Raw genomic sequence first — 24,755 nt, 5'->3', positions numbered from 1 at the left:
TCAGGTTTCCTCCAGGTTTCACTGGAAATTCAAAGGACTGTTGGCAACATTAGCGTTAGAGAATGAAGCACTTTGCAAACATTATTGTATCAAATAGTCAGGACCCAAATGGCCCACAGTCTGTGTGGCAGCGACCGATCCAAGTGCAGTTTTTAGCTGATAAGGTTGTTACAACATGGACAGCCATCTCAGCTCCTGCCGGATCTGCTGCTTAGCGTTGGTTTGAGCCTGTAATTGTGTCCCTGTTGCAGGAGGTGGTTGCCCATATTTAGCATTTGGGCTCCCTCTGTTAGGTTTCCTATGTGGACAGTAGATGGAACTCTGACGAAAAGGTTGATTGACAACAAACTGAACAAAAGGGTGTGAGTGATGAAAACCAAAGAACGTCCGTAGAGGTGGCGACCTCGGAGGGAGGGAGAGAGAAAGCAAACGTCTGTTAGTCTCAAGAAAATCCCAGGTCTTTCAGTCTGAAGAACGCTCGGACTACTGCTGGCAGACACAAAACAATCTGGGCTTGGTGACAGGTGCTCGAAAAGGCTGCCAATCAGGCGCAAGTGTGGAGGTTGCCAGCGTCAACAGTGCATCAACCACGCCCCCTAGGGAAAGCACGGAGCAAGCACACAAAGCCAACAACAAATAGCCCGAGCAGCTTCTCCCACTTTAGGGTTCTTGCCCTTATTAACAGCAGCCTATCATCTAGCGCTGTCCCTGATTTGAAGCACGCCTGTTAGCTCAACCACTGATTAAGAAACCTGGCCTTGATCACACTGTGTTGGCTATTTATGATATAATGACCAGCTTGGAGTCGCGACATAATGAGGAATAGAACAGCCGGTTAAATGCTAAGGAAGATATTGTTTGTTCATGAGGATGCTGTGATCTGCCGAGCTCACAGCCGTGCACAGGTGTGTACATGCACTCGGTTAGCTGCCCACCAGCACAGAGCTCTGGAGGACAGGAGAGAGACAACCAAATATACAAGAGTGACCAGTGACACCCCTCCGTTTAGGGGACAGGGAAGTGCTTCATGTAGCTCACGCCTAGCATGCCAACCAAGTCCCGAGATAACCAGTTAAATTGAGAAAGTGATGCGCAATGACCAGGGGCACCTTGTATCTTTAAATCTTGAGTCCTAAATCTTCTCAGGGATCGAGTAGATGGCATTATCACTCTAGATGATATCAGTTTAGCCTCAAGTCTCCATTAGGAATCGTGGATTCACACACACCAAGATCTGTCCTTGACATTGCATGTACAAATTGTCTCTAGAAGTTATTTTTCTCATTTGTGAAACATTAAAAAGATGAGTAAATTATTGACCCATTATGATTCAGAAAAGTTGTCCATCAGTTGTTACTTCTAGTCTGAACTATTGTGATTCATTTTGACCAGAGTTGTCGTGATGCTGGCGTTTTGTAACTCGGCCTCGTGCTGGCTGCTATTAAACCTGCGGCTAATCAGCATCAGAGCCCTTTTAAGCAGCCAACACTGGTGGCTAACTGGTGGTAACTCGAGCTCCTCCTTGAACTTGGAATGTTTTGCCTTGACTTACAGTAGGGTTAGCCATGGAGTTCCTCAAGGTTCTGTACTCGGACCAATCCTCTTTGTCCATGCTTCCCTTAGGGAACATTATTCGGCAGCATGGGATAAATGTTCATTGTTATGCTGATGACACTCAGCTTTATTTATCCATGAAACCAGAGGAGACAGAGAAGTTAGTGAAGCTCCAGACCTGTCTTAAAGACATAAAGTCCTGGATGTCTTCAAATTTCCTCCTGTTTTTGTGGGTTTTTGTTGCCGGTTTGCTCTGTTTTATGTAGGTGGTGTGGTTGACCAATTTTCTGGCTCGTATTGGTGACGGCTAACCCTGCAGTTGAAGAGGAATCTACATGCCTCGCCCGTCCATCCTACATTACAGCACAGCACCATTTTAATAAAGCTTTCTTGAACCTTTAACTGTCTTTCTTTGGGGGCCCAAGAAAAACTGAACCATAACAGAACTGTCTTTATACCTTTCATCAGTTTCCTTATGCTTGTACCTTTAGATGAACCACTCTGATGTAGATAAGGAATATAGCTAAAGAATGTAAATCTATAGCGATAGATTAATTGTCTGCCACCACTGTATGAAAGTATTGATGGATGAAGCCAAGACTTGACCTAATAATCAGGAGAGATGAGTAGAACCAGCAGAGGTTTCTGGCTCAGAAACACGGTCTCCCAGTTCCACCAGCAACCCTCCAATACTGGGAAATGACCTGTTTACGTCTACGTGTAATATGAGTATTGAGTATTTTCAGGTCTGACAAGCCTGATCATTACACATCCTGGTCATGGATGGACCTTCCCCTGCTGGATAATTCATCCCTCTAGTGAGTCCCAGCATAGCAGCATCATTTATAACAGGGTCTGTAGAGAATCGGGGGGTGGGGGGGGCATCATTAATGTGATGCTATGCTATATGTTTGCATGTGAACCACACATATGCTGCCACACATCAGGAGCTGGACCATTCCACAAACACAGGCACCATCCATGGAGTTCCTCTACCGACATCTGTCAGTGGAAAACACACGTCCACGCAGATACAGACAGATGGACGGAGCCGACAGACGGACACAAACACAGTCATTGTGAAGTATAGACGTGGGGGGGTGGGAACAGGGTTCAGGCCTCAGCCTTTGTTTGATGCCTGTATGGTCTCGGCTTTTTTAATGAGCTCTAATGGCAGTCCAGAAGGATTCTAATTAATCTGTGCACACACACACGCACACACACACACGCACACACGCGCACACACACACTATGAAAAGGTCTCTCTCTCTCTTCTATCATCCACTTTTCCGTTCCTCTCCTCCCCTCCAAGCCTGCTCTGGATATTAAAACCAAGGCGTGTACGTATGCGAAAGGATTGAAGGCCACAAAGAGACAAAAGGATGGTTTCATTGGCCCAAAGCTGGATATTATTCTGAGATTGCAGAAAGCTCTTTGCCACAACAGGAGCAACAGACAGGAGTCGCTCAAGGCTCCCCATCACCGACCCCCTCTCCGACATGTCCAGCGCTCCAAGGGCAAAGGTCACACCTCTCTGGCCACCGGCCCCCAAACAAGGAGACTAATAAAGGTTTTTGACGCTCTTCCTGTGGTCCACTAGTTCTCTTCTTAACACGTGAATCCCACTTTTGCCTTTTCCATCTCAGTAACACAGCTGGTCGGATGGCACCATCGACCCAGGGGATTTATTAAATCCCAAAGGATCACTCAACAAAGTTAAACAAAGCACTTACTTGTGTTAATTCAACAGCATGTTTGTGCTGCATCATTCGCACAGAGATGCTGAGAAAGTCTTTCACATCTGAAGGCGTCGCCATGCTGCCTGCCCAATGTTGCCTGCTGCTTATCCTCTGCGATTGGGTGGATCGTAGATCCCTACATAATATATGGTGAAGTGTCCCTGACCCCCAACGACTGCTCCCACAGCTGCACCTTCAGCGCACGAATGTACCTGAATAGATTCCTAATTGCTCATTAGTTTTTCTGTCATCAGTGTGTGAATGTGAGTGTGTGAAAGGGTGAATGCATGACCGGCCTCGGGAGGTCCGAGATTAAAAGAGCTCTATAAATGTAGCCCAACCCTAAAATTCTTTAAAAAACTGGACTGTCCTCTGTCCCGGTCTGTTCGCTGAGCTGAGGTGGTAAGTGAGAGGAGGATGTTAGCCAGGCTAATGTCCACCATGGAGAACGTGTCTGGCCCCTCTTGGGCCTGTGAAGCCGTGAGCAGCTCCATCAGCAGCTCCCTCATCCCCACCCCCCCGAGGCTGTTCAACCATTACATGACGTCGTCATCACTTTGTAAAGTCTACCTCCGGTGCAAATATTCAGATTCAGGTCCTTTATTTGAAATTTACAGTGCAACAGCAGCAAAAGCACACAGAAAAAATAAAACTTGGGATAAGAATAGAGAATATACAAAAAAGGGGTTTATACTTACAGTAATCCAGGTAAATGGATACTCGGCCCCTGTAGGTATACCTGTACATAGTACAGAGGGTGGATACAATATACATATCAGAATATATAATATTCAGATTGTGCTAGCATCGTTATGTTTATTGTGCAGTCTGACAGCAGCCGGCAGGAAAGATCTGCGATACCTCTCCTCCACCCAGCGAGGGTGGAGCAGCCGCTCCCTGAAGGAGCTCCCCAGAGCTGCCAGGGTGTCCTGTAGGGAGTGGGACGTGTTGTTCAACATGGAGGACAGCTTAGCCATCATCCTCCCGTTTCCCACCACCTCCATCGAGTCCAGGGGACATCCCAGGACAGAGCTGGCCCTCCTTACCAGTCTGTCCATCCTCTTCCTGTCCCTGTCCAGGGGACATCCCAGGACATAGCTGGCCCTCCTCACCAGTCTGTCCATCCTCTTCCTGTCCCTGTCCAGGGGACATCCCAGGACAGAGCTGGCCCTCCTTACCAGTCTGTCCATCCTCTTCCTGTCCCTGTCCAGGGGACGTCCCAGGACAGAGCTGGCCCTCCTCACCAGTCTGTCCATCCTCTCCTGTCCCTGTCCAGGGGACATCCCAGGACAGAGCTGGCCCTCCTTACCAGTCTGTCCATCCTCGACCTGTCCCTGTCCAGGGGACATCCCAGGACAGAGCTGGCCCTCCTCACCAGTCCGTCCATCCTCTTCCTGTCCCTGTCCGTGTTGCTACTGGACCAGCAGACAATCCCATAGTAGTCCAGAATCCATGTTGAGAGGTGGTGATCCACCCCAGCTACCTGCAGCTTGTCCCCCAGCAGCCTGGGCCGGATGGTGTTGAACGCACTGGACAAATCAAAATGATCTATCATGATCCTGAAAAAAAAATCACAAATACCTCTGCAGCAATTATGCATGTTTGCACATCTGTTTCTTATGGCATCATCAGAACCAAACACCTGGTGAGGATTTTGAGAGGAATACCCAAACTAATCAAGGGCAAAGAGAACCTTTTGTTTGGGAATAAGAACAAAGAAATGAACAAGTCACCTCCTCTGCTGCTGCCTCAGGAGAATTTCCTATTTAGACATGAATAAAGTTTAACCTTCCTTCTCTCATCTCTACCTTTCAACAACAACAACAACAACCCTTCTGTTGTGGAGCTTCAGTTTTTTCAAGTCTTGGATATAACGGAGCACCGTGCAGCTGATGGTTTGAAATACAATGAAACTGTGGGGAGCAGTAGAATGAGAGGACTATAGTTGGAGTTATTCCTCTGAGACGGTTGGTGGAGACGTTCATAGAAACGGTGGTGTAGGAGTATCTGCCGTAGCTCACCAGAGAGCTAGCATGAGGAGTCCAGCATGTATCTTTCAGAGCTTTAGCTGTCTTCAACTTAGAATCATTGGGCCAGATTCACGAAACGTTCTTACGAACAGATTTGTTCTTAAGTCCCACTTACGAATATTTTACGAAGATTGGGGCATTCACCAATTTCTTCTCATCCTGGATTTATTCGTAGGTAAGAACAAATCCTACGAACACTCAGGAGTACTCTTGCGCACATTTCAGTGCCGACATGTTGGCATGGTTGTGTTTTCTTCTCTTGTGCAGTTCAATAAAATTCAATATTACAATGATAATTCTGTCATATTTATTTATTTATTTCCTATTTTTTGTGATTTATGGAGAATTTTAAAATTACGTAAATGTGCCAACCAAATTGGAAACCATGCCATCAAGTAACCCCCCCACCCTATTTATATGTGGCACTTCTCCATCCAAGGCCCCCACAAAAAAAGGCATATTTATTGCTGCTGCAAGATATTGCTGATCGGGCCCCAAGGAGAAAACGGATGTTTCGCGATCCTATAGATCTTTTTTCAGAGAGTGATGAATTCCTCTTTTGACGCTTCAGGCTCCCAGGACCGGTCCTGATAGATCCATGCAACCAGTTGGAGCCAGCACTTCGGTCCAACCCTGTCCCCCCGCATGTGCAGGTACTGTCGGTCCTCGGCTTTTTGGCTACAGGGACATTTCAACGAGAGCTGGGAGACAGGGTGGGCATATCACAGCCATCAATTAGCCGCGCTCTCCCTCGTGTCTTGGATGGAATAAATCAACTGGCCACACAATATATAAAGTTTCCGTATACACCGGAATATCAGGTCACAGTCCATAACATCGCTGGCCTCCCGAACACCATGGGTGCAATAGACTGCACCCATGTACGCATCAAGGCACCCTCTCCAGACCCCTCCCCATACCTCAACCGCAAGCAGTACCATTCCATAAACGTACAACTCATCTGCGACGCCAACAACCACTTACTGAACGTGGTCTCCAGGTTCCCAGGAGGAGCACACGACTCCTTTAGTTTTCAAAACAGCTCCGTGGGAACACACCTGGAACAAGGAGCAGCTGGTGACGCATGGCTCATTGGTAAGTATCTTTTATATTATAATTTCTCTCAAAACTGTCTTTTTATTTGATTCTATCTTGATTTATTTTATTAGGGGATCGAGGATATGCCCTGGCTCCCTGGTTGTTGACACCACACCACCATTGAACGCACCATCGGCATGTTAAAGGGGCGCTGGATGTGTTTGGACACAGCAGGTGGCAAATTGCTGTACAAGCCGGAGAAGGTAATTACGCGCTGGTCCAACTCGGACAGGCTTCTGGTGTCTGCTGTTCCCCCTCCAGTCCGTTGCGTCTCCCGTCGGAATTTTGCTATGTTTCCTTTGGTTTCAGATTTAAGATCAAACCATTTTTTTCACCTCCGCTACTGAGCGTCCTTCTCCTGACACTGCGTCCACTGCACGTGTGATTGCCTCCCATGTTTCCTTTTTATTAGTGCTGGTATAACCAGCACTAACACTACTGAATATAACGGATTTTCTCCGGGTGAGTTCCTGCAGCAGCACCTCCACCTCTGAACTACCAAAGTTTTTTTTCCTCCTCACCTGCTGCGCTCCATCCGACTTCTTTTTTGCATTGGGCATTTTGCTGCTTTTTGCTCTGTCTACAGGGCCCTGCTGCAGTTCCTTTTATGGGCATTAGTGGGCGGTGACCTATGCTAATCATATGTTAATTAGACTCACCTTACGAACAGATGGCATTCATCAATCTAGGAAGACAGCTGCGAACAATTCTGAGGCTTACGAGCGAGTTGATGAATCTGACGTAGGGTGTTCTGAAGGAACTTCTTAAGAACAACTTAAGAAAGAATCTAAGAAGATTCTTAAGAACATATTGGTGAATGAGGCCCAATGAGTGTAGGTGCTCTGGATCTCACTGCAATCAGTCTAAAGAACAAAGGATCAACACATTCATACTTTAGAGCCTCACAACTGCGTTGGATGAGTCCTACTACACTGCTACACACGGGAGAGTCTTTTCCATGGTTGCTCCTAAATTATGGAACAATCTGCCATTGGACATTAGACACGAGGCTCCTTCCCTAAGCCTTTTTAAAAGCCATCTTAAAAGCCATTTTCACTCTGGCTTTTAAGACACTACGACACTTGATCTGGCTTTTACTAGTTTCTATCTTTTGTTTTACTGTTGTTTTAGACTTATTTTTATGAGAGAGAGCACTTTGTAACATTTATGATATTAAATTGATTTATAACTAAAGATATTAGTGGTATTTTTTTTAAATTTTTTAACACCATACTATAGATCTATACTATACTATACTATACTACTATACTATAGAAGATTTCTATATTTGTCATCAATGTGAATGGAAATACACATTGATAATGCAATAATGGTCCTCAACCAGCTTCATTGTTTTGCAGTCATACTGAAATAATAAATCGAATGAATACAATTAGTGAATACATTTCCAAAATAGAAAGAATCACACTATTTCCATTTGTAGTTTAAAAAGCCACATTCAGATCTCAGGCTCGGGGACAAAGGTAATGAACATTTATTCACGAACATTTATCCCATGCTGCCGAATAATGTTCCCTCAGGGAAGCATGTACAAGGAGAAAAGGATTGGTCCAAGACCAGAACCTTGTGGAACTCCATGGCACAAAGAGCTCCACAGCGGAGCCAACACAGGAGTCAGGTCCCACACGCTCTCCACTCCCACAGGGTGACGTGAAGAAAACCCTCTGACCCTGGTAGGCAGGCGCTCCATCCCTAAATAGATGAGTCTGCCTGCAGCACCAGCTGCAGCAAATCAGCTCCTCCATGCCCCCTGCAGGAAAAACCAAACACACAACCTGGAACCCTGGACCCCAACACCTCCCCAAATATGATACCCTGACAGTGACCCCTATCTCCAGCCAATTAAACAGTCTTGTTTAACACCGGTAACCCTGACTCAATACTCATAAACTCCTCAGGGCTTTGGAAAACCAAACTAGAGGCCAACATCAAGCCCACTGCCAAAGGCAGCATTAACTGTGTTTATACCACGGTGATGATGTGTTGTGCTGCTGTTCTGTGCAGGTCTGAGCCTGCTCACTGACAACACTGGCTATGGATAGCATCTGAACCGGAGCATCCATCGGCCACATCCTCTACATGGAATCCATCAAGTTGTATGCATGTCACCAAGGGTTCCACAGGCAAGTGAGAACCTCGGGGAGGCTACTAGGATGTTGGCGACAGGAACATACTGGCAGGTCCTGAGATGTCAAGTTGTGCTCATCTGTTGTAAAAGAGGCCAGGACTTTGCATTTGTGCTTTTTCGTATCTGGGATCTGTTGAAACTGGGATTAAGAAGTCCCTGATATAGGTCATTGTTGTAACTTAACTTAGCCTACTTGAGATTGTTCTATTTAAATAGTATTCAATGAAGAACTTCTCACTGTGGATTGTTCAGCAGTTAAAGCACAGGACAACATTCCAGCCCTAAAAATATCCTCAATCACGGTGTCCAAGATAAAGTCTGCCCCTATATGTGGCTAGTGTTTATTAGCGCTGTCAGATTAACACCAGAACACTCGGCGATTCATCTTGCATTCATTTTGCCAATCCACGTATGGAGTGGGCAGACGCAGCGCCCCCAGATGGCTGTAACACCGGACGCCCGCCAGAGTAACCCAATGGGCCACTTTAAAGCTGTAGCATCCCCATGAACATGGCAAGAGAAGCTCCCTCGACTCCACTCATTAAAGTTTGTTTTTTCCCCTTATTTTGTGAACTTTATTTTTCTGCTGAGAACAGTCTGAGAGTTTAGGAAGTGTAGCTATTTTATTGAACGATGGTGACGTCTGCCTCTGACCATCCATGAAGGGAGCATCTCCATGTTCTTTCCCTCTCTTTGTGCTCTTCCTGGATGAATGCATTCGTGTCAATAACGTGACGCAAATCCACTGTGAAATTAATCAACATCCAATAAGTGTCCATAGGTGTCTCCATATTATCGTTGTTTTAGTCGATTAACTTGATCCCTGAACACACATTCCACATTATTGCTCCTGGTCCACACAGATGAGCACGTGGAGAGCAAAGCAATATGAGGTAACAGAGATATTTACATTATTCTGAACTATTCAATAAAGCCCGGTTCTGCTTGAAGCTGTGCGTTGATAGACTAATTCCACATTTCCATGGATCCCTCCAATATTAGGGCTGAAGACAGTGGAACAGAAAGAATTTATTGCCGTCTGCTGATTAGATCAAACTTGCTGCCTCTGAGGAATTCAGTTTCACATTCAGACTCGCGTGTTGCCTCAATTCATGAAAATCTTATGATGTCCTTGAGAAATTGGTAGGTATCCTTCATCATTATGCTGAATGTATTTCTTTAAAATGGTAGAGAAGAGAGAAATGAGAGGAGCACTGCAGAGCAAAAGACTGCGATCAATGGAAGCTGCAGCCCTGGAGTGAGATAAAGACCTACAAGGCTTTTTCCTTGTAAATGTTTTATTTACAAATGGCTTATGGCTGCTGTGCAGAACAGTTATTGATGTTGTAATGGAAATGTGATGAGAATAATGACAAATTATTGTGCGTGACCTTTGCCTAATGCTTTATTGAAATGCTTTGCAAGCGAGCATTTGCATAATTTATGCAAACTAACACAAAACTACAATTACTTCAATATAGGCTTTTAAATTTTACAAGCATCCGCAGGGTGTTTAAATCAGTCCTTTACAAAGAAATACAAATTATAACTATGACCCATTTTACCATTTATAAGTGTATACTCTTTATATTTACTGGACTAGCACAGGAAGGCAGACCCGGTGGGGGGGGGGGGGGGGGGGGGGGGGGGGGGGGTATAGGGGGAGGGGGGTAGAGAGAGAGGTAGGGGAGGAGGGAGAAAAAGAGGGGGGGAGGGAGAGATTTAAAAATACCTATATTTACACGGACTATTTACATTTATTTACCTTCAAAAACGCAAAATCAAATAATTTCAATAACTGAACACAGGACCTCTCTCACTCCCCACACGTCTTGTGATGTGTACTAATTTTTTCTACCGGTTTATAAGCTGCCAGGAGTCCAGTCATCATGGCCACCAAGTCCTCTGACCCCTGACCTCTCACCCGGTTCTTCCTGGTCTTCCATATGGCCAACTTAGCCGTCCCCGAGAGGACATTGACCAACTGTGTACAGCCTTCCTCCTAGCACGGTAGTGTGGACCAAAGATAAACGTCCTGAAAGAAAAGCCCTCACCCAACCCAAGAAACCACCTCTGTAGCTGTCCAAACAGCCCCTCCAGTCTGGGACACTGGACAAAGAGGTGGTAGATGGTTTCTGACTGGGAGCAGAAAGGACAGCCATCCCCTGTGCTGGGGTCAAGGTGCACCAGATACCTGTTCGTAGCTATGGCCCCATGCACAATCCTCCACTGGAGGTCTCCTGTCCGTTTATCAACAGGAGGTTTGTACAGGGACCGCCAACAACCCCCCGGGGAAGAGCCTGCGCCAAAAAAACTAGTCCACCCTGACGCCTTCAGCCCTTCCAGGGAGCGCAAGTTTCTGACCTTCACAGCTAAGATGTAGAGATCCTTCCTCCCGACACCTTCAAAATCCACTGATACCGAAGACTTCAGGGACAGCAGGTCGTCTTCCTCGGGCTGCCACTGTCCTACAGCTGGACAGACAGCCAAGGAGGGAAAGACATACTCACACTCGTCGTCCCACAGTTCAGACACAGACGGATCCAACACAAAGACTCTTAGGGCCTCTGGCAGGGAAGCACAGACCTCTCTCACAAGCTGGAGCAGCAGCCTGCTGGACCTCATGCTGAGCCGGTCAGAGAGATCAGGGACAGAGGTCTTCAGCAAGTGGCCCAGCTTCACTATTGGACCTCAGGGTGGCGGAGGACAGGACCCGAGAGGTGATGAGGCCGTTTCCAAAGAGAAGGGCAAGAGAAAGAGGCAGACAGACAGTTGAAGTGTGTGTCTTCATCTCGCCATGAATTTGAACATAACGCTGTAACCCTGCGAGTCTCTCACCTCACTTGGGTATTTGATATGTGTGTGTGCACATCTGGTGGCCTTCAGGTCTTCACAATACGCCACCAGCACTTACACCAGACAGGGGACCCAGAGTGTCTAGATACTCTTAATAACACTGACTAAAAATCTTTTGGGACTATCTTCACTTAAATCAACAAGAAATCTTCCACAGCTCATCTTTGTGTGAACGACCGCTAGTTTTAAACATTATAGAGGACATGCTGAAACATTACAGTGACAAAATATTTGTCACTTTTGGAAACACAACTCAAGAGGTTTCTGCTTCCTTTTTGGCCCTAGGAGCCAACAGTCCATTTAGCTGCATATATTGTCTCTGTGGTGCCCCCAAAACAAGATGGTCATTGCACATTAGCAACGGAATGACCATAACAGAAGGACGTGTCAGAATGGTGAGATGATGGAGTCATCAGACACAGGAGGCGACGTCACGCCCAGAACATCTCTCACCAAAGGGTGCTGCTTGGACCATGGAGGCCATGGACCGGGGTGAACAGCTGGGCCTACGTCAGTCCTGTGCTAGTGTAACCCTGGTTTACAAAGCCTCATACAATAAAAGCATGTTAATAAAAAAAACAGCTAATAAGAAATACATTTTAAGTGATAGACAAATGGATTAAGATGGTTAAAAATCATTAAAATTGTATGTTTCATGATACGGTGTCTAGGTAAGAGTTAAAGGTTTGTAAATTCATTGTGATTCCATTTTGTTTGAAGCGACTTGAAAATTGTGTTTAGACTCTTATTTTGAAGGGCTGTGCTGACGTGGACCAGGTGACTAGCCACAGCTAATCGGGTTGTTTTGGCTTTTCCACTGCACCTGAATTGGAGATGAGCAAACGTTCTTCACAGAGCCGCTGATTGGGATAGAAAAAAAGAGAAAAGAGTGAAAAAAGGAGTTGAACTGGAGTTGTTTTCGTGCTCCGAGGAGGTATCTTTGTTTTTTCCAACTTGTCCGTGATTTGGTGAAGTTATTTTTGATACCAAACGGGACTTGGTGAGTGTAAAAGTTTATTTCATTTCATGTAAGAAATGTTTTCTCATGATTTATCAGTCATTTCGTGGAGATGCAAAGCTTGGACTTTTATTTAATTTTAAAGCTACCATATGTATGATTTGAGTTTATATGTATTTTATTTGGTTATTATGGTAGGCCTTTTTAAGAGTGGACCAGAAACAGTCGGAGAGTTGGAATCCACGTGCGTAGTACAAGATGGCGAGCCACCCACGAAGACCACGACGACCCAGAAACCGTGCATCACGCAGAAGCAAAGCCCCCTGCTTCATCAGAACTGGTAGGATTTGCCCACATCAGAAGACTCCCATAGACTCTAAATTAAAGGTTCAGGACAATAAAAGGATCTTTTCGTTTAATTAAAAAAAAGGGGCATTTATTTTTGGAAACAAATTGTTCAGTCTTTTGCTGAATTATTTTGAGTTTAAATGTTACTATGATATTTTTGGTTATTCATCCTTGTCAGTCCTTTAAGGGTATTGTTCCAAGTGTAACTGGTTTGTTGGTATAAACAACAAAGTGTGAGAAATGGTTGAAACTTTAAAAAAAACAAAAGGGATTGAAAACTACAAACTTGAACAAAAAGGGAAGAATATTTAATTTCTTTTGAAAGTAATATCAAAAGCCTGTCAATTGTATGTCAACTGTATATTTGATGTTTTTTCTGTCTGTTTCATTCAAATAATATGCCGGCAATTTAAACTTATTTTCTGGTCTGTGGTTGTTATTATTACATTTAATTGATTCACTGCTCCAGTAGTCGGACCCATCTGGTCCATGGTAACTGTAGCTGACTAAAAAGTGCTGCACTAGGCACATAATAATAATGCTAATAAGAACTACGTCTAATATTACACAACTATAATTAGATTCTATTAGCATTGTCATCATTGTTGTTATTGTTATTATTGTCATTATTATTATTATTATTATTATTATTATTATTATTATTAGTAGTAGTAGTAGTAGTAGTAGTAATGGCGGTAACATGGCTATTATTCTTGCTGATAATAAAATCAAGAACAATAATAATATAGTGTAGTTTAATGTAGTCTGGGCTAACAGGAAACTATGAGACTACTATAAGACATGATTATTCTGTTTTATTATGATATTTAGATGTGTTAGGTGATTGACTGCTTTTAAAATAGGCTAGTTACCCTTTTCCTTAAATGCAAGGCTGAATTTAACAGTGTACATTGATTCAAATCAAATCACTTGAAGCCAACAAACAGGAGTAAGTACAGAACTGTTTATATTAATAGAATTCCCCACCTGGGATCAATAAGCTTTCTGATTCTAATGACATAACATTACTTTTACTCTCTTTGGCTCCAGAAAGACAACGAGAGCTATCAACAGCTCAGAGAAACTGGGACTTCTTGACTCCCAGATAGTCTTTGGCCTCCAGACTGGGACCATGTGGCCACTTTCGTTGGTTCACCTCTCCAGCCGATACTCTTAACCCTCTATTGATTTGTCCTCTCTGCTTCACTTCACAGATTTCAAGTGCGGCACGCCAGCTCAGTGTTTAGCTCCTTGTTTATTGGAGTCTGCCTCCATCTGTCTTCCTTTAGGTTCTGGATGAAGCATTGTTTAGCTGGGTGACTCAACTGCTCAGTGAAAAAGCATTTAAACCACCAGCTTTGGTATCTAATGCAACCACAAATTATAAAGCACATCTAAGTCCAAATTTCAGTTAACACACATATAAATATAAGCGATATCACAGCAGTCCTGTACATGGTGGCGGTAGCTCAGTCTGTTGAGGAAGGGGCTATCTTGCTAACGGCTACCTCAGCAGTGCTCTGAAAGGTCTCTGGCATGTTCCCTACCAGAGCACCTTCCATGCTCTGGCCACACTGGGGCTTGAACTGATAGCCTGTTGCTTCTCAGCCCCGTCCCCCAACAGACTGAACTAGCACCTGTGTCTGCTCTACAGGTGAGACCACTGCAATTATTGAACTAAATCCAGGTGTCAATGGAACCCCGTCCCCAGACTGAGCTAACAGGCCACGAGAAAACCACAATTTCCATTCGGACTCCCACTGTCCTGCTTTGTCCTTCCCTCAAGGACCTGTTGAAAGGAGCACACAAAGGTTGGATTTTGAGGGCATTACTGTCAAATATTTGGACATCCCTCCGAGGCAGGAAAACATTGTTACTGTACCAGCACCGTGGATATTATGTAACGGCCATTATAGGACATATAGACAAAGCTAGTCCATGCGTTTGTTACTGCCAGGCTGCCATGTCCAGCACCCGGAGGCTATGGACATCTCCTTCAGCCAGGACACCACAATTGTCCCACACATGCAAAAGAAGGACAAGAATGTCATTCTTGGGGACGCGTTCCATAAAAGTGCAGCGGTGAGGTCTCGGGAAGACAGAACCTCCCCATCACCCCCAATACCAGCCAAGGGAGGGTGGATACCCTTGAGAAGGTCTCTGGTCCAAAAAGCTGCAGAGGTGAGGTCTCGGGAAGACAGAACCTCCCCATCACCCCCAATACCAGCCAAGGGAAGGTGGATACCCTTGAGAAGGTCTCTGGTCCATAAAGCTGCAGTGGTGAGGTCTCGGGAAGACAGAACCTCCCCATCACCCCCAATACCAGCCAAGGGAGGGTGGATACCCTTGAGAAGGTCTCTGGTCCATGAAGCTGCAGAGGTGAGGTCTCGGGAAGACAGAACTCCCCATCACCCCCAATACCAGCCAAGGGAGGGTGGATACCCTTGAGAAGGTCTCTGGTCCATGAAGCTGCAGAGGTGAGGTCTCGGGACGACAGAACCTCCCCATCACCCCCAATACCAGCCAAGGAGGGTGGATACCCTTGAGAAGGTCTCTGGTCCATGAAGCTGCAGAGGTGAGGTCTCGGGAAGACAGAACCTCCCCATCACCCCCAATACCAGCCAAGGGAGGGTGGATACCCTTGAGAAGGTCTCTGGTCCATAAAGCTGCAGAGGTGAGGTCTCGGGAAGACAGAACCTCCCCATCACCCCCAATACCAGCCAAGGGAGGGTGGATACCCTTGAGAAGGTCTCTGGTCCATGAAGCTGCAGAGGTGAGGTCTCGGGAAGACAGAACCTCCCCATCACCCCCAATACCAGCCAAGGGAGGGTGGATACCCTTGAGAAGGTCTCTGGTCCATGAAGCTGCAGAGGTGAGGTCTCGGGACGACAGAACCTCCCCATCACCCCCAATACTAGCCAAGGGAGGGTGGATACCTTGAGAAGGTCTCTGGTCCATGAAGCTGCAGAGGTGAGGTCTCGGGAAGACAGAACCTCCCCATCACCCCCAATACCAGCCAAGGGAGGGTGGATACCCTTGAGAAGGTCTCTGGTCCATGAAGCTGCAGAGGTGAGGTCTCGGGAAGACAGAACCTCCCCATCACCCCCAATACCAGCCAAGGGAGGGTGGATACCCTTGAGAAGGTCTCTGGTCCATGAAGCTGCAAGACAGCTGCCCACCGGCCTCTGCTGATGTTCCCAAATATTCAAAGTATGGAGGTGGATATTGACATTGACCGGTGATGATGTTGATTTTCACATCAATAGATCAACCAATACATCACATCAAGTCATCCTAAAACGAGCTGAAGTGTCACATGGGAAGAGCTGCACCCTGCTGGGGGACACGTGCACGCCCCACACTGGACACTGTGGTTAGCCTGGATTCATTTAGTTCACTTCCAAAATGCTCACGTCTTCTTCAAATTCTAAAAGCTACGTTTAAATATTTTATGGTTTATATAAACAGGACACGATACTGTGTCATTAAAGTGTTTGGATCCAAAAATGAGGGTTGGAGCTACAGGTATGTGGGAAACCAGGTCGGACCTCCTAATCTGGAGGTTCAAACCTGGCAGAGACTGGGAGGGTTGAAGGTTCCGATGTGTAGGGGTTCAAAACTCCCCCTTCCACAGGTGGATTCAAGATGGCCCTCAGCCCTGGCACTGAGCTGCTCACACACACACACACACACACGCACATACACAGGCACACAGTCACACAACACACCCCATACACAGGCACACAGTCACACACACACCCATACACAGGCACCCAGGCACACAGTCACACACACACCCATACACAGGCACACTCAGGCACACAGTCACACACCAACCCATACACAGGCACACAGTCACACACACAACCATACACAGGCACCACTCAGGCACACAGTCCACACACACCCATACACAGGCACACCCAGGCACACAGTCACACACACACCCATACACAGGCACACAGTCACACACACACCCATACACAGGCACACTCAGGCACACAGTCACACACACACCCATACACAGGCACACCCAGGCACACAGTCACACACAACCATACACAGGCACACAGTCACACACACACCCATACACAGGCACACCCAGGCACACAGTCACACACACACCCATACACAGGCACACCCAGGCACACAGTCACACACACACCCATACACAGGCACACCCAGGCACACAGTCACACACACACCCATACACAGGCACACTCAGGCACACAGTCACACACAACCATACACAGGCACACTCAGGCACACAGTCACACACACACCCATACACAGGCACACTCAGGCACACAGTCACACACACACCCATACACAGGCACACTCAGGCACACAGTCACACACACACATACACACACACACACACACATTTGTGTGTCATGACACAGGATTCCTTCGTATCGGTGTGTGGAACAGTTGTGTTCTTGTATCTTCTCCTTGTTGCCGTGAGGATTGATGTGGACACACAATCATGGACAAATTAAGAGTGATTAAGAAAGCAGGCGTCTGATTTTGTTCTGGGTTTTTGTCCAACATTTGATTATAAAGTGAAACATGACCAGAGACAGAAGATGAAGTGTGAACTGAATGAGAACAAAGCAAAGACGGGGGGGAATAAGGCAAAGCAATTCAGGTGAAAGCCCCTCAGAGATGCACATTTATCAAATCCTTTGTTTTCTCCTCGTGGAACCTTATTTGCTTGTGCAATAATAGGAGATTGGCGACCTGCTGAACGACAGTAATATAAACTGTAGCATAAAACACTCATCAAATGGAAAGTGGGTATTTTAGGGGAAAAGTGGAGCGCATGAGAGGTAAAAACCAAATAAGCTCTGGATATCAGTCTGAATCCCCCCGAGTGGAGTTCCAGCCAAGGTGAGGGAAGAATTCCCAGGAATAAAAAAGAACAGAAGTGAAGAACACCATGTCCTGTCCTCTTGGGTGTCCTCGTCCCTCGCTTGTCTGGCTGAACTGGAGCCACCTGAAGCCATTCTTGTACTAAAAAGATTGCTTTTGTGTTTATTATTCTCTATTGACATTTGCTAAGTGCTACAGCTGCTGGCCATGTGAGATAGATGAGCTGGTGTGGTGTGTGTGTGTGCGTGTGTGTGGAGAAGGATGATTTTGTCACCATGGAAGCATGTAACCTGTTGATTGCTGGTGACTGTGGGGAAATGCTAGTTAGGTTAGCCCAAACATGCTAAAGGTAGCAGAGTGTGTTGGGAAGACGGCTCAGGTCCGACGGGTGATCAGGAGTAATATAATTCAGCAAATGACCACTTAAAAACAGCTCACCTGTACTAGAGCTGTGAAATAAATCGTACAGTAAACTTGGGGTAACATTTGGAGTTGATAATGATGTCATCATTATTTAGTCCAGATGAATCCGCCTTATTCAGCCTGGTGAGGTGTAGCAGCTGGTTTATCCTCAGCCAACCCGTCCTGATCACGGTTAGTGTCAGTGTAGTGAGTGATATTAATGAATTAATTAGACAGGAGAAGCAGCTGCAGGACTCTGGGACGGACCGAACATCTCAACGCTTGATGTCACCCTCATTCTCATTGCACCATTTCATCGTTTCACCAGGGCAGCAGGGCACCAGGCCAGCAGGGAGCGGGGCACCAGGGCAGCAGGCCAGCAGGGCACCAGGCAGCAGGGCAGCAGGGCACCAGGGCAGCAGGCAGCAGGGCACCAGGGAGCATGGCACCAGGCAGCAGGCCAGCAGGGGACCAGGGCAGCAGGGCAGCACCAGGGCAGCAGGGCACCAGGCCAGCAGGGCAGCGGGGCAGCAGGGGCCAGGGCAGGGGGCAGCAGGGCACCAGGGCAGCAGGCCAGCAGGGCACCAGGGGAGCAGGGCAGCAGCCAGCAGGGGACCAGGGCAGCAGGGCAGGGAACCAGGGCAGCAGGGCACCAGGCAGCAGGGCAGCGGGGCACCAGGGCAGCGGGGCAGCAGGGCACCAGGCCAGCAGGGCACCAGGGGAGCAGGCCAGCAGGGCACCAGGGCAGCAGGGCACCAGGGCAGGGCACCAGGCCAGCAGGCAGAGGGGCACCAGGCCAGCAGGGCACCAGGCCAGCAGGGCACCAGGGCGCAGGCCAGCAGGGCACCAGGGCAGCAGGCATCATTCCATCAGGCACCAGGCAGCAGGGCACCAGGCCATCAGGGCAGCGGGGCACCAGGGCAGCGGGGCAGCATTTCACCAGGGCAGCGGGTCATCAGGGCACCATTTCAGCAGGCCCATCATTTCACCAGGGGAGCAGGGCACCAGGGCAGCAGGCCAGCAGGGGACCAGGGCAGCAGGGCAGGGCACCAGGCAGCAGGGCACCAGGCAGCAGGGCAGCGGGGCACCAGGGCAGCGGGGCAGCAGGGCACCAGGCCAGCAGGCCAGCAGGGCAGGGCACCAGGCCATCAGGCAGCAGGGCACCAGGGCTCAGGCAGCAGGCACCAGGGGAGCAGGGCACCAGGGCAGCAGGCCAGCAGGGTACCAGGGCAGCAGGGCAGGGCACCTTCAGGCAGCAGGGCACCAGGCCATCAGGGCAGGGGGCACCAGGGCAGCGGGGCAGCAGGGCACCAGGGCAGGGGGCAGCAGGGCACCAGGGCAGCAGGCCAGCAGGGCACCAGGGGAGCAGGCACCAGGGCAGCAGGCCATCAGGGACCAGGGCAGCATTTCATTTAACCATTTCAGCAGTTTCACCATTCCCTCAGGGCAGCCGGGCACCAGGCAGGGGGCACATTTCACCAGGCCAGCAGGGCACCAGGGTAGCATTCCAAGCAGGGCACCAGGGCATCAGGCACCAGGGCAGGGCACCAGGCCAGCAGGGCAGCGGGGCACCAGGGCACCAGGCCAGCAGGGCACCGGCCATCAGGGACCATTTCATCAGGCCATCAGTTCACCATTTCATCAGGGCACCAGGCCAGCATTTCATCGGGGCACCATTTGTGTGTCATGACACAGGATTCCTTCGTATCGGTGTGTGGAACAGTTGTGTTCTTGTATCTTCTCCTTGTTGCCGTGAGGATTGATGTGGACACACAATCATGGACAAATTAAGAGTGATTAAGAAAGCAGGCGTCTGATTTTGTTCTGGGTTTTTGTCCAACATTTGATTAGAAAGTGAAACATGACCAGAGACAGAAGATGAAGTGTGAACTGAATGAGAATAAAGCAAAGACGGGGGGGGGGGGGGGGGGGGGAATAAGGCAAAGCAATTCAGGTGAAAGCCCCTCAGAGATGCACATTTATCAAATCCTTTGTTTTCTCCTCGTGGAACCTTATTTGCTTGTGCAATAATAGGAGATTGGCGACCTGCTGAACGACAGTAATATAAACTGTAGCATAAAACACTCATCAAATGGAAAGTGGGTATTTTAGGGGAAAAGTGGAGCGCATGAGAGGTACAAAACCAAATAAGCTCTGGATATCAGTCTGAATCCCCCCGAGTGGAGTTCCAGCCAAGGTGAGGGAAGAATTCCCAGGAATAAAAAAGAACAGAAGTGAAGAACACCATGTCCTGTCCTCTGTGGGTGTCCTCGTCCCTCGCTTGTCTGGCTGAACTGGAGCCACCTGAAGCCATTCTTGTACTAAAAAGATTGCTTTTGTGTTTATTATTCTCTATTGACATTTGCTAAGTGCTACAGCTGCTGGCCATGTGAGATAGATGAGCTGGTGTGTGTGTGTGTGTGTGTGCGTGTGTGTGGAGAAGGATGATTTTGTCACCATGGAAGCATGTAACCTGTTGATTGCTGGTGACTGTGGGGAAATGCTAGTTAGGTTAGCCCAAACATGCTAAAGGTAGCAGAGTGTGTTGGGAAGACGGCTCAGGTCCGACGGGTGATCAGGAGTAATATAATTCAGCAAATGACCACTTAAAAACAGCTCACCTGTACTAGAGCTGTGAAATAAATCGTACAGTAAACTTGGGGTAACATTTGGAGTTTGATAATGATGTCATCATTATTTAGTCCAGATGAATCCGCCTTATTCAGCCTGGTGAGGTGTAGCAGCTGGTTTATCCTCAGCCAACCGTCCTGATCACGGTTAGTGTCAGTGTAGTGAGTGATATTAATGAATTAATTAATTAGACAGGAGAAGCAGCTGCAGGACTCTGGGACGACCGAACATCTCAACGCTTTGATGTCACCCTCATTCTCATTCCATCATTTCATCGTTTCACCATTTCATCATTCACCATTCCATCAGGGCACCAGGGCAGCAGGGCACCAGGCCAGCAGGGCACCAGGCCAGCAGGGCAGCAGGGCACCAGGGCAGCAGGGCAGGGCACCAGGCCAGCAGGGCACCATTCCATCATTTCACCATCCATCATTTCACCATTTCATTCATCATTCATCATTTCACACCATTTCATCATTTCACACCATTTCATCATTTCACCATTTCACCATTTCATCATTCCATCATTCCATCATTTCATCATTTCATCACCATTCCATCATTTCACCATTTCATCATTTCACCATTCCATCATTTCACCATTCCATCATTTCACCATTTCATCATTTCACCATTTCACCATTTCATTCATCATTTCACCATTTCATCATTCCATCATTCCATCATTTCACCATTCCATCATTTCACCATTTTATCATTTCACCATTTCATCATTCCATCATTTCACCATTTCATCATTCCATCATTCCATCATTTCATCTTACTGCTCAACCCACAAATAAACTTCAGCAACGTTTCTAGTCTTCGTGCTCTCTTGGTCCCTTCACGTCCACATCCTTTTGTCAGTTTGTTACACACACACACACACACACACACACACACACACACACACACACATTGTCTCATGACATCCAAAGACATGTCTATTTTGTCGGTGGGGACATGCACTCCACCCAAGCAGGCCTGAATAATCGTTAGCCAGAGTTGTTGTGTAGCCTCGGAGGAGGTGGTGGATCATTGGGACCAGAGTTTGGGACTGGACTGACACCTGCTCGTAGAAGACCGTGACCTTAGAACGTCTCCCTGGTAACTCTCCTCTTTGGTCTTCCTCTGGACCTCCTGCCTGATTGGACATGTCCAAACCCTCTCAATGTTGCAACTGCAACTGTTTGTCTCCTTTTCTGTGTGTGTCCTCAGGTGACCGTCCAGGAGAGGACGGCTGGCTGCTGCTTGACCTTTGCCTCTACCTTCTATTCAGGGTCCCCTTTAGCTGTTCTCTCTGGGGTCTCTTCAAGAGGACAACTGATTTATTGTGGACTAACCTTTAGAGGACATGGCACAGATCAAGACTGGGTCTCTGAACTAGTTCCGTTTTCGTGATAAAGTGACTGAGGTCTCGCAGTTTGAGCCTCGCGATGCTGCCAGTCAACAAACCTGCTGGGACATTTAAATGTGCAATTTATTATGGAAATCCTTCATCCCATTCCATAGGAGCCCAGCAGCTTCTCCATATGCCTTAGTCTATGTTTTTGTATCTGTTTATACAGATTTAGATTTGCACTTTGTTTTATTTCTTTATTTCACAGCCCATGCTATTGCTAGTTGCTCTTACCTTTTTTCTTTAATATTAGATTAAACTCTCCCTCTATTTCTACAAACCTTCCTCCTATAGGTTTTGGGGTAAATGACTCCTTGCTTTGTGGATCATTTGTGCTCTTTTGAAGTGACCAGATCCATAAATTTCAATAAAAGTGTGTTGTGTGATCTGTGTATGCTGTTTATTATCCGTATCAGGCTTTTCTCTCTTGATCTGTATGGTCACATGTCTTCCAGGAGGTTTCCAGCAGATGTTGTGGTCCAGAATTACACCATTGATGCCAATAATTATTATTAACTGTGTACGATTATAGCTACAAGCGATTCTTTCTGTCTTCCACACTGAATTGTGTTGAGTTTGCTCAGATTTAAAGGTTTTTTTCTATTAAACCACTGTTGATTATTTCTGTTTTGTCATCTTTAAAACATGTTGCAAATTCTCACCAGAAGAGAAAATGTTGGTTTTATCTGTGAAAAAACCCAAACTTTATTTACACTCTGACACTCTGCATATGTCGTTGATATAGGAATGATTGTGGGCCCAATACCTACCCCTGTGGTACTCCGTAGGGATTTTCCATGGATTTGGAATTGCACTCACCTATTTTTTTTACAAACTATTGCCTGTTTCTTCAATAGCTTTGCAACAAGCTAAGCCATCCCCTCTTATCTCGGACATTTCCAATTTATTAAGTAACTTGTGAACAGTTTCATGACAGAAACTGACAGTTTTGGGTCCTGTAGTATCTGAAGCCTGTGTCTCTATTCTCTGCAGGCCTTGACCTCTGTAAGGCCACACCTTGTCTTTCAGCCATCTCAGGATGTGTTCCATTTGTTTTCGGTCACCTTTGCCTTTTGATGAGCTCGGGATGGAAGTATTGTTTTTTCCTGTAAGAGGAGCTGCTAAGAGGTGATGCTGAGGCCCACAGGCTCCTGATTGTTCTTCACCTGAGGAGGTGTACCACGAGGCCTCCCTCCTACTTCCATTATTGATCATAATCGGACTCTATGCCATTTGGTTGGCTATATTGTGTTATGAGGTCACTAGAGAAGAATGTGTTTACCTGACTGTATGAGAAGGGGCCATCGAAGTGAGCACATCAGAGATCTTCACCATCTGGACCACGAAACCTCCATCGGGCAAGCTGCAGCGTCCGATAGATACCTGACTGTTCTCTCCAATAAACATCTCTTATAACCAGGTTATAAGAGATGGAGTCTGCCAAGATTCCTTCCTCCTCAGCACCTCTCGACTGCCACCAGAAGAAATATACCACAGTCCAAATAGAGTCCTGCGACTGCTTGTTGTCCAAACAATTGAGATTTCTTCTATCAGTTGACTTAATCGAAGTGATGCTGACTAATCAGATTATGTTTTCAATGAATTTGTCGAGTCTGTAAAGGTTCAGAGTTCAAAAAAGTCCACAAGAAAATCTATGCAGCGTACAAAATAAAATTCAACAGAAACATATTAATTAATATCTAAGTTTAGAACTGATATAATCTAGTTAATTAGACCAGTAATATTGTTTTCTGTACCATCTCGCACCTCAATGAGGGACAGGTGTCCAGCCAATAATCCGATACAGTTCACTTACGCTACGCAGCCAATCAGCATTGACAGTGTTTGCGTATGTGCCCCGCCTTTACTCGCCGTGCACGTTAGCTAGCTAACAACAGTGCAGCGGAGTTAAGAGACGCAAATTCTAATCCCTTATCATGGCGAAACGAGCCATGATAAGAGACACATCCACTCATCAAGCCAAAGTAAAAAAGAAATGCGGTTCTTTTAAGATGGGACGGCCGTCGGAGTGTGTGCACATAGAAGAAGAAGCGGTGAAACTCTTCCTGTGGTTAAAGCAGGACTCTCACATAGAACATAGTACACGTCTCATGAACAACAAGATGTTTGTCTTCTTCATCTTATGTGCTGCTGCCATTTGATTCTTTTAATAAGCCAGGTAACTCGCTATGATCCAAGGTTCTGAACAAGCCTGATACCGGTGTGGCCACAGCGGACCCATCTGATGTTGGTCCTCAGGGGGCTCAGGGAGCTTGTGTGTCTGCTCAGACACATGAACGATTAGAGGGAACTTTGGATATAAGTGTAAAATCAATAAAGCAAATGACAGAATGCATAGGAAGGAAAAGCAGAGGTAGAGAAGGGACAGTATTATTTCTCCAAAGGATAAGAAGCCATGATTACGAGTGGCCTTGGTGTGTGGTCTTTCTCATTTTCTCACTCTGTCAGTGCACCAGCTCACCTCACCCTCCTCTTCTTATTATCCACCTCCATCAAAGTAGTGATACTTCCTTCTGTCCGCCTTGAATGTGAAAGGTCAGGCCGGTGATCAAGCCAGTAATTAGACAGACCCAGGCAGAGGAACTAGATCACTGCGTGTCACCTCTTCAAATGAACAGCTGGGGAGCCAGTTTCACCTCCCTGCCAAGACACGATGAAGTTGGAGCCTCTTTTGATTTAAGAGTACGATGAGAAGAGA

The 24,755-nt window shown here is 46.8% G+C and overlaps 1 long non-coding RNA gene across 2 annotated transcripts; it reads left to right on the top strand.

Annotated features, from left to right (window-relative positions):
• Window positions 1-10,276: 10,276 nt before the first annotated feature.
• Window positions 10,277-21,947, top strand: LOC130514062 (uncharacterized). Of its 2 annotated transcripts, XR_008946898.1 has the most exons (3): window positions 10,306-12,426; window positions 12,583-12,724; window positions 21,856-21,947. It is a non-coding gene; the product is annotated as an uncharacterized LOC130514062 (long non-coding RNA). The 2 variants fall into 2 exon arrangements; XR_008946897.1 differs by lacking the exon at window positions 21,856-21,947 and having other exon boundaries at window positions 10,277-12,426; window positions 12,583-13,150.
• Window positions 21,948-24,755: the final 2,808 nt, after the last annotated feature.

Source organism: Takifugu flavidus, chromosome 17, assembly GCF_003711565.1.
Source record: "Takifugu flavidus isolate HTHZ2018 chromosome 17, ASM371156v2, whole genome shotgun sequence".
Classification (NCBI taxonomy): Eukaryota; Metazoa; Chordata; class Actinopteri; order Tetraodontiformes; family Tetraodontidae; genus Takifugu; species Takifugu flavidus.
Note: the sequence above shows the minus strand (reverse complement) of the source record. Positions and strands in the feature narration are given on the sequence as shown.